Source organism: Aedes albopictus, chromosome 1 (genome assembly GCF_035046485.1).
Source record: "Aedes albopictus strain Foshan chromosome 1, AalbF5, whole genome shotgun sequence".
NCBI classification, from domain to species: Eukaryota; Metazoa; Arthropoda; class Insecta; order Diptera; family Culicidae; genus Aedes; species Aedes albopictus.
Window position 1 is genome coordinate 244,012,318 of NC_085136.1, and position 9,760 is coordinate 244,022,077.

The 9,760-nt window shown below is 38.6% G+C and overlaps 2 long non-coding RNA genes and 1 pseudogene across 2 annotated transcripts; all 3 read right to left on the reverse strand.

Moving 5' to 3' along the window:
- Positions 1-1,711: 1,711 nt before the first annotated feature.
- Positions 1,712-2,871, reverse strand: LOC115268582 (uncharacterized). The gene is made up of 2 exons (XR_003898361.2): positions 2,287-2,871; positions 1,712-2,216 (listed from the first exon to the last, which is right to left on the reverse strand). It is a non-coding gene; the product is annotated as an uncharacterized LOC115268582 (long non-coding RNA).
- A 281-nt stretch (positions 2,872-3,152) lies between these two features.
- LOC134287147 (uncharacterized) lies at positions 3,153-4,205 on the reverse strand. Its single transcript, XR_009997073.1, has 2 exons — positions 3,334-4,205; positions 3,153-3,267 (listed from the first exon to the last, which is right to left on the reverse strand). It is a non-coding gene; the product is annotated as an uncharacterized LOC134287147 (long non-coding RNA).
- Positions 4,206-4,963: 758 nt separating this feature from the next.
- LOC109429887 (uncharacterized) lies at positions 4,964-9,476 on the reverse strand (annotated as a pseudogene).
- Positions 9,477-9,760: the final 284 nt, after the last annotated feature.

Consider the following 9,760-nt stretch of genomic DNA (forward strand, 5'->3'; position numbering starts at 1 on the left):
TTCCGGCTTTTTGTCGAAGTCGAAAGAAGAAAAGTACCCTAAACGGGCAGTGGCAAGAATATTGCCAGCATCGCTGGTGGCCTAAACGGGCAGTGGCAACTATATTGCCACCGCAAAAGCTTGTTTTTGGGGTAAATGGGCAGTGGCAACTATATTGCCACCTAGATTTTTGAGAGTTTCTTTCAAACAAAAATTGTTTTGTACAAATAATCATTAGTATAATCATTTCCACAATAGTATGTGTTGATTACTCTTCTAGTTTTCTCGGCCTTATAAAGGGTTAATTAAAACTTTGAAACAGTTTCAGGCTTTTAACCCTTTATAAGGCAGTGGCAACTATATTGCCACCTACTGTTTGTATTTTTTCTGTTTTATAAAAATTTATTTCGAACTTTTTTTTTGGTTTACGTAAAATCGGGACTACTAACAACGCCTGGTATTTTTTTGGTACTAAACAAAACTTTAACAATAATTTAGGAGCCATTTGTAGTCTCAAAAATGGCTAATTTTGACCGCGTGAAGAAAATTAGCTCAAACTTATTGTAAAATTATAGATTTGGTAAATATTTTAAGAAATAATCAAATTCTGGGTTAACATGAGCTGAACTGCACAGTTTATATTATGGGTTAAGCCCCAATCCACTCTAAAATCTTTTTTCCGGCTTTTTGTCGAAGTCAAAAGAAGAAAAGTACCCTAAACGGGCAGTGGCAAGAATATTGCCACCAGCGCTGGTGGCCTAAACGGGCAGTGGCAACTATATTGCCACCTCAAAAGCTCGTTTTTGGGGTTAACGGGCAGTGGCAACTATATTGCCACCAGCGTTTTTGGCCTAAACGGGAAATGGCAACTATTGTGCTCATTCTGCGAATGGAGTGACGTGAGAAAAGTCGGAGTCGTATATCGAGATGAGGAATCCACTCTCGAATGAAGTGACTCGCCGTGTAAATCAAATGGAGAGTCACCTCATTCGAGTCGAGAGTTCTCACCTCGATATACGACTCCGACTTTTCTCACGTCACTCCATTCGCAGAATGAGCACATATATTGCCACCAAGATTTTTTAGAGTTTCTTTCAAACAAAAATTGTTTTGTACATGTAATCATGTATATAATCATTTGCATAATAGTATGCGATGACAACTCTTCTAGTTTTCTCGGCCTTATAAAGGGTTAATCAAAATAAGCCTAAATGGTTCACCAAGTCCTCTTAAATTGCGAGGTGACGCAATACTTGTCTACTTTTTAAATCAAACTATTTAAATTATAGTTTCTGGCTTTTTATCAGAAATAAGCCAAGATGGATCACCAAGTCCTCTGAAGTTTTCGAGGTGACGCAATACTTGTATACTTTTCAACTCAAACTTTGTATTAAAGCTTTGAAATAGTTTCCTCATGATTTTGGCGTTGAATCAGAAATATCCGAAGTTGTATCACTACGTCCTCTGAAGTAGCGGGGTGACGCTTTACTTACAGTGTATCAATGGCTTTGATTCAAAGCTATATGTGCTAATAGCCTTAAACTTTTGCCCATGTGCTCGTGTATGATGTCACATTCTCGAAATCTGGATCATTGCCACTGATCTTATCGGACGTCCGTCACCTCACATTGTTTATGTTTCCGGCAAGTCCACGGGAAAACGGTGTAATTTTTCTCACGAACATCAAGGGCTTGAGTTCTCAAATGGTTGCATAATAAAATAAAAAAGAGAGTATTATCGAGTATTTCGTAAAATACCTCATTTATTCCACCTTTAAACACAAAACTTGATTTGCCTACTCATTTTTTTTCTAAATTTTGGTCTCCCGGAACAATATTCGCTAGTAGCTATCCTTAGACAGGTGGTCTCAAAGACTTGGCTGGCATCGGTCGTGATGACCTCGACTTTTTAGTAATCGTTATGGCCATTTCTACATACGTTCTAAAGGGGGCTATCGGCTTTCTAGTTGACCGCTTTCATGGCATCAGGTATCCCCCGAAAGATCATTGTTTAGGTCATTCCCGGCATCCGCTTCTCCAGGGCCGCCTTTCCTCGCCAATTCGTGCCGCCTAATAGGCAATATCTGCACCTCACCAACCTTCAACAGTATAGGTCCCATCAGAACTTCAGACTCTTCCAGCATCTGCGTAGCTTCCGTAAACTTTTTCACTGTTTCCTCCTTTTTCTATGTTCGAGTACACTAGTGAGAAAAATCCCACTCGGTGTACGAAGTATTACTGCAAAGAAAGAACCGCAATATAACAGATGCCTTACATCATACCCCACTCCCGGACCAAGAATACTTACCAAGCAATCCAGTCCCTTTCTATTTAAAACACGGGGAAGATTCTCCGATTACCACCATCATTCTGGTACCGCCTGAGTAGGTATAGATCATCTGTCTCCGCATTTTGCGTATCTCTGTTGACTTTTGAATGTTTTCTTGTTGATTGCGGTGGCCGCCGCCGCCGGGTTTTCCATCTTGTCGCCGGCAGACCGCAGGTTAATATATCAGGATCAAGTTTATTCATAATAATTCAACTATTTCAACGGAGGATCATTTTCTACAAACAATTTCGGAATTTCGCGGCGCTAGAAAATGTAAAAGCACTGACAGCTGAATCAAAACAAAAGAAAATTGACAGACCAGCAGCCCGCGCAGCTGATGCAAAATTCACCTCAAACGAGAAATTTCAGAGGGAGGAGGGCGGGGTCAAACGCATTTTCACCAAAGAAAAACTTGATGGGGAAAGTGGTGTGAAATGAAGCTTCGCACAGTTTTTGCTGTTTTTCAATAGTTGCAGGCTTCAAACAATAGTGGTCCCTTGGGAAAGTTTACTCTATAAATTAATAGAAACCGTATAAGCAAATAAAAAAATATGACGGGAATGGTCTATTCAAATTAATAGTGTTTTTTTATTTAATAATAAATGCAAAATAAGCTTATTTTATCAAAATCTTATTATTAGTTAATTATGATCTTCACAGTTCTCCAAATTGATCTTTCGTAATCGTATTTCTGTTGAACAATGAGCTCTTCATATTCATCCTTAGTTTGCGGATACATATTTAAACACATGATCTCCTCGTTCTTGATGGCATCGATTGTCTAGGATTACAGTTTTCACTTTGCTCTATTGTGCATCTTTCCTGGGTCCTTCTTCGTAGAACGCCCGGTGGTACAGCAGAATCTGGAGCCTTTATGTCGTTCCGGGTTCCGGACGAAAACTGATCCGTGTCCTGGGTAGAATTTGTAAACGCAGAAGTAGCATGATTCCGGACCGTTTTCTGTCGGAATGGCAAGATTAAATCTTATAATAATATGAAAACTACAAGTTAATCAAATCCGCTTACCAATTCTTGTTGCTGGAGGAGGTAACAGCGGCACCGATTGTGGCGGATACTCTAGCAGCCGGCCCACCGCCCTGTCCACTTCGTGATTGTGTTGGGTGGAAGCAGAGACCGGATATTGTTGGGAAGAACAACTTCGTCGGTGGAATAATTGCGCAACGCGTATTTAATAAAGGTCGATTTCACACCAGATTTTACAACAATATTTACCGAGAGCGAGGAACTTCGACTTGAAAAAACGTAAACTCGATGTGACGATTGGTTTTGGCAGACAGCACGAAGCGAAGTGAAGTGGGTTACATATACTTATACATGTAACAGTTTGCCAAATTGTTGGGCACTCGTAAAATATGGTTAAATGCACGTGTGTAAGTGTGTTGCCCAAATATAAAACGAACCATTTGTCATAATGTGATTGCATATTGTCACCATTTCTCACGAGTGTCAATCCTTATATGATTCAACAATGTGTTAACACTATAACATATTGTCACAGTTTGCTATGGGTGATTGATACTGTTTGTAATAATATAACATGTTAGTCTTTATATTGTTCAGCATTATGACAACTGTTTGAGATAAGCTAACACTAACAGATAGGACACATTTACTGTTTGGAATGTGAGACATATTGTATATTTCTATGCGGGAACTCACACTACACTGCAAACAGCATTGCGGTAAAAAATACCATGTTGATGGTTTAATTTAAACGCACAGCACCACTTGATTTGTGCAGACTTCATACCATCTTCATCTCGAACATAAAGTGCAGTATTTTTTACCATGGCGGTAGTGTATTAGCAAATCAGTCAAAATTACCATGCTTCGTGGTTATTTTGAGAGTAATGAAAAGTAAAAACGAGAACTATTAATTGCATCAGGGGGAGCGACACTAGTTTTGCCAAGCCGAAAAACCCCAAAAAAAGTTGAAAAAAGACGAAAAAACCCGGTAAAACCCGCAAAACTTTTGCGGGTTTTAGCGACTTTTTTGATCTTTTTTCGGCTTTTTTTGAGGTTTTTTGGCTTGGCAAAACTAGTGTCGCACCTTCTGAATTGCATTAAAAAAAAACAGCATTCGAGTAGTTAATTTGAATATGTTTAAAATTGTGGCTTTAACTACCATTCTTAGTAAAATTTTCAACCATAACCTGCATTTAAATTGAAAACGACGTGTGGTTTATTTAAGAACATTTTGTAGCATGATTTAAATTCATCAATTTCAATTCGATACACGCATAATGCATTCTGATATGCAAAACATGCAAAATATATCACGGATTTTATTTTCCATAATTATTTAGCAATTTCACAGATCGGAATACATTATGCGTGTATCTGTAATATAATAAACAACAGTTGTTAACGAATATATATATTTTAACAAATCGTGTTTAACAATTATTTTCTTAATCTAATTACAAAAAATACTTTTTTAATCTTACATAACTGTTTTCTTGGACGTTATATATATGGATCGTAGATTTATTGGATTTTTGTAAACTATTGGATTTTTGAAATGATTCATATGCTCAATATCGTGTATGAAAATCAATTTTGCTTTTATACAAAGCGTTAAGCATATGTTTTTTCGGGAAGTGATATTTCTACAGTATTTCTTAAAAACCTGATGGAATGCTTCGAAACGAAAACTCCAAGTATATCGTGGAGGTCCTATTTTTCTAATTGTTTGAACGTAGTGGAGCAAAATATGGTACTTAGGTTTAAGTGGCTCAGCAAAAAGTTGTCTGTAATGAAAATGGTGATATTCAATCTGTTTTTCCAGAGTATTGAGCAATTCATCGTTATATTTTGGGAGCAAAACTAGAGTGGTCAGTTCAACTAATGATAATACAAAACTCCAAACATAATCGTTTGCTGGTATCAAGTCACCAAACATTAGGGGAAAATAGTGAACAAAAAGCATCATTTCTCTAGCTGTCATTTTGAAATTACCTGTTTTAATATGTTCTCGCGTTATTGTTTTGAAACTATTCCTTCTTTCTGTTTCTTGAACGTCAAACATCTGTATTCTATAGTTGATTGTGTGTAGAGAAATTTTCAATGTTTGTATCATATAGGACAAAACAAGAGATAAGTCGTAGCTGCAAATACCGTGAGAATAAAAATCGTGCATAATGTCAACAATTGCAAATTCAGCCACGTGATAATGTGCCATATCATTGAAGACCGATACCTCTTTTATTCCTGACTCCCTGAAACTCTTCTGGACGTCAATTTCATAATTCTGTTTTGTGCGATTCCGATTTTGGTCTAGACAAATTGATGTTTGTGACTCGTACTTCGTTTGGGTGCAAAACCTGCAGTACATCAGCGAGCTGAACGATGTTGCGAATCCCATAAGTGTGTTGATTCCCAAATTATCCCCTAAAATACCCATCAGTACAAAATACACCAGGTGCGTTTTGCCGTTGATTACTAACTCTATTCCAGAATCTTCCAGTTCTTTCAATGTATCAACTAATTCTTTCAGTGCTGTCGATGGGCCAACACGTGCTATATCAGCTGCTTTTATGAAACCTGCTACGAAAATGTTCTCTAATCGTGACAAAAAGTGTGATGGTATTGTGGGGAAATTATAGTACAATCCGGTTACCTTATGAGTACCCGAATGAGCCCCAATAGCATCGTTCATTTCCACCTCATCTGAATATAAGAAGTACGGCATTACCATCTTGTTGTCATATTTACTTTTCACGGTTTTCCATAGCGAGCCATTCAACACGTTCGTTATCTCTTTACTTTCTTCTAACAATCTCATGTTTTCAACAGTTTCATTAAAAACGTTTCCACTTTCAAAAAACTGTGTAAACTGTCGCTTAATGGGCATTAGGCAAGCTTTTGAAACTATATTCTCTTCGGCATCCTCGAAATTGATTTCGTGTAAGGAATCGCTTAGGCCAATACTTTGTAGTGTGGAGTTTAGTTTCTGTTCAGTTGATATAAACTCGAACGGATTGTAGAGATCGTTAATCAATTCATTAATGCCGATCGCATTTTTGTCGACTGAAGCTACTTTGAACAGTGCATCACAAATAGGTTTTACAATTTCGTCAGTAACACATTGTTGCAAGTCTATTATATCTTTCCTTGTGTAGTTTGATTTGTTATGTAAACTTAAAGTAAAACCTAAAAACTTCTCTCTTATTGAATTTCTTACGTCTAGTATTTCAATTTCACTTATTGTTTTCTCTTCTGGTGGCTCCTTATCAATAAAAGCTGCATTGTTGGTCCCAGCTGGTTCATGATAATCGTTGTCCTCTACATTGATATCTGGTTCAATTGGACCCGGTGCAGAACCCGGTGCGATGTTTCTCTGAATTGGGTGTTTGTTGGTTCTCTCAGTCGCGTTTGGTAGAAACAAATCATGATGCTTTGCCTTGACGTGCCTTTTGAATCGATGTATGTTTTGGAACGACGCCGAAGGTACACATGCAGTACACGTGTATTTGAAGACCGGTGGAGTGCTGTGGTAGATTGTTAAGTGGTCGGAGATGTGCTGAACCGATTCGTACGGTTGGTGACATAGGTGGCAATTCATGCTGTCGCCTTTTTATCTCGAAGGTGCGCGAGAAGTTGGAGTAGTTGACTATTTTTTGCCTTTCGAGAAAAATCGATGTTGTAAAATTGTTTGGCAAAAAAACACCAGAACAACTCACAACTCTCTGGGAAGTCGTAATTCAGAACGAATTTCAATTTCAGCACAAGGTCCACACATCGCAAAAAGGTTGGAAGCTTGTACTGCAGTTTGGACGTTACGACGTAGAATCCAGTTAGTTTATCTGTCCGGCCAACCACAAAAATACGCGGACCGAATGGGACATCGTCCGAAAGTAATTCATTTCGCAACGAATCGACTGCTTCTGAAAACTCATCCTCGGTCGCACATGCATAGCACATTTCAGTCTGTGCTTGAAGAATTGTGGGTAGCTTTCGCGATGAGGTACGAACGGGCTTAACGATACCATGGAAAATCGTGCAGCAAATAAAGTCGCGTGTATCTAAAATTAAAAAAAAAAATATTAATTTAGATAATAAAAAAAAAATAACGCGAACTTACCCCGTGCAACTGATTCCGCCTCCAGGTGTGTCAGCAGTTGACGTGAATAGTCATCCTTCAAGCCGTTTAGTTCGATGTATTCCATAAATCGCGAAACGAAAGCTTCCCAGTCGCCGAAAATGTTTGAGGTAGTCACATATCGGTAAATAGTCTCAAAGTCTGCATCAATCTATGAAAAAAAATAATATACATATATAGTATGCTTTTAGACGATTTAATCAATATGACATACCAGTAAGTATCCATTTTCGTCCGTTAGCCTTGGCCACTCAGCAACCAAGTGAGTCTTATTCGAATCAGTCTCTGCTACAATTTCGCGCATGCGCAGTAGAAATGATTCTCGCCAAAGATCTGCTACTTTTTCAGTTGGATGTTGATTATTTCGGAGCCATGTTTTAAACGAACTTTGCCTTTTGATCTCTGGAATTCATAAAAAAAAGTTCAATTATTAACAAACGTTAATGTAACAAAAATATGGTAAAATGAGTGAAAACCTAGGTAAAATCTCACGAGCTATACAAAAATATTTAGATTTTCATATAAACAGTTTTGGTAGAGGGAAGAGGGTGTCAAAAATTGTTAAAATCGTCTTACGTGGAGGTGAAGATATTGACCCATAGGGAGCATCCATAAAGTACGTCACGATATGACGGGGGGGACACTGCAATGTGTGATAAGCAATGTATTAAGTAGATCAAAATCCCATACAAGGGGGAGGGGTGGTGTTGAAAATTCACATTTTTCACGTTCCTAATGGATGCTCCCTTAATAGCATAAAACGAATAAAGCCATTTTTCACTATAAATGTGCCCTTTGGAAGCTCTTTCTGGCTATAACACTAATCCTAAACCAAAAGGCCAAATCGACTATATGTTTTCATAAAGAATTCAGCAAAACTAGTCCAGTTAAAATAACAACAAATACCTTCTTGAGACAGGACCAGGTTTTTTCTTCTCCTGCTTGCTTTGTATGGAATACTTCTTGTTCCGGTTGTAAAATCGATCGTAGAGAATCCCGGATGGATGTTTCTTATTGATTAAAGCGTCTCGTGGATTAAAGTACACTTCCTGTAAATAAACGAGATTGATAAATTAAAACTATCGTCACTAAACAGAGAAACAATTTACTGGGAGCTCTGGCGGAAATTTCTCAGCAATGCATCGCGCAAACCGAGTCATATCTGGTATTGGAAAATATTTCTCGTTTGCGATGTAATAATCCACTATTGTGTGGGCCAAATGCTTTCTGTGGTGGGTGTCCAATCGCTGATGCATTTCGTAAAATTGTGTTACGATCTTCCCCTTCTCATTCCCAGAGGGTGTTGAGAGGCTCGCGATGACAACTGTGTCGATGGTCCTGCTTGGTTGGAGCAATCGGAGCTAGTGTTGTTGGCTCGATCTCGCTGGTACAGCGCGCTTTCTTCCCAGAGTTGCAGCTTTCTCCGTAAGGCATGCTTATGGCCCGTCCACTTCACTACTGAGAAAATGTCCGCCAGTGCCGCTTCGTCGATATCCGCCAGATATGCTACCGTAACACCGTGTCCTATCAAAGATCTTATAGGAACTCGAGTCTTTTTTTTTGATAAAAATAGCAACTTACCGATCAAGATAGAATAGACCGACGGATCCAACTGCCACTCATCAACAATCAACTCGCGAAGATCCGGATTTTCGTCACGGGCTGTAAAACAAATATTTCATTATGATTTTTTCAGTTCAAAATAGATTGTACTTACCATCAATCAATTCCGGATCGGCGAGAACTTCGTCAATAATAAGTTCGACTGGTTTATTATCGATTTCGGCATCCATTTCCACTTTTATTTAAAAAAAAAAATCGCAACACAACCGAACTTTGCCTGTCGCAAAAATGGCGTCTTCGAATGAAATTAAGTTGGCGATGGGATTGAGGTGCACGCCAAGGTGCACGCTAATAAAGGTCTACACATCATCCAAATTATTTTTATTAAAAGATTGTAAACTTTATTGCACAGTTCACACCAAATTGGACTGCACAGTTTGAAAGTGTGATGGTTGAAAAGTGTGACGATAAGTGCAATCGGCCTGTCTGACAGCATTTTGACGTCGATAAATGTCAAACATTAGCACGTGGTGAGTGATTCGCCTGACTCTTCTTCGGATTTGTTTTGATTCTCATCCATCATCAACTCTCCGAATCGACCTTCTCTCTTTTTTTCTCACCGAGAGTCGTAGCCGGGCGGCCAGCTATGCAGGTTTGTGTGTTTCTTCTCATGGAAAAAGTTTGTGAAACGTGGAATTCTCGATATTGATGTCGGCAACCGTGCCCGAGCACAAAAATAGTGTGATAGGCGAAGTGCATCAAAAATCC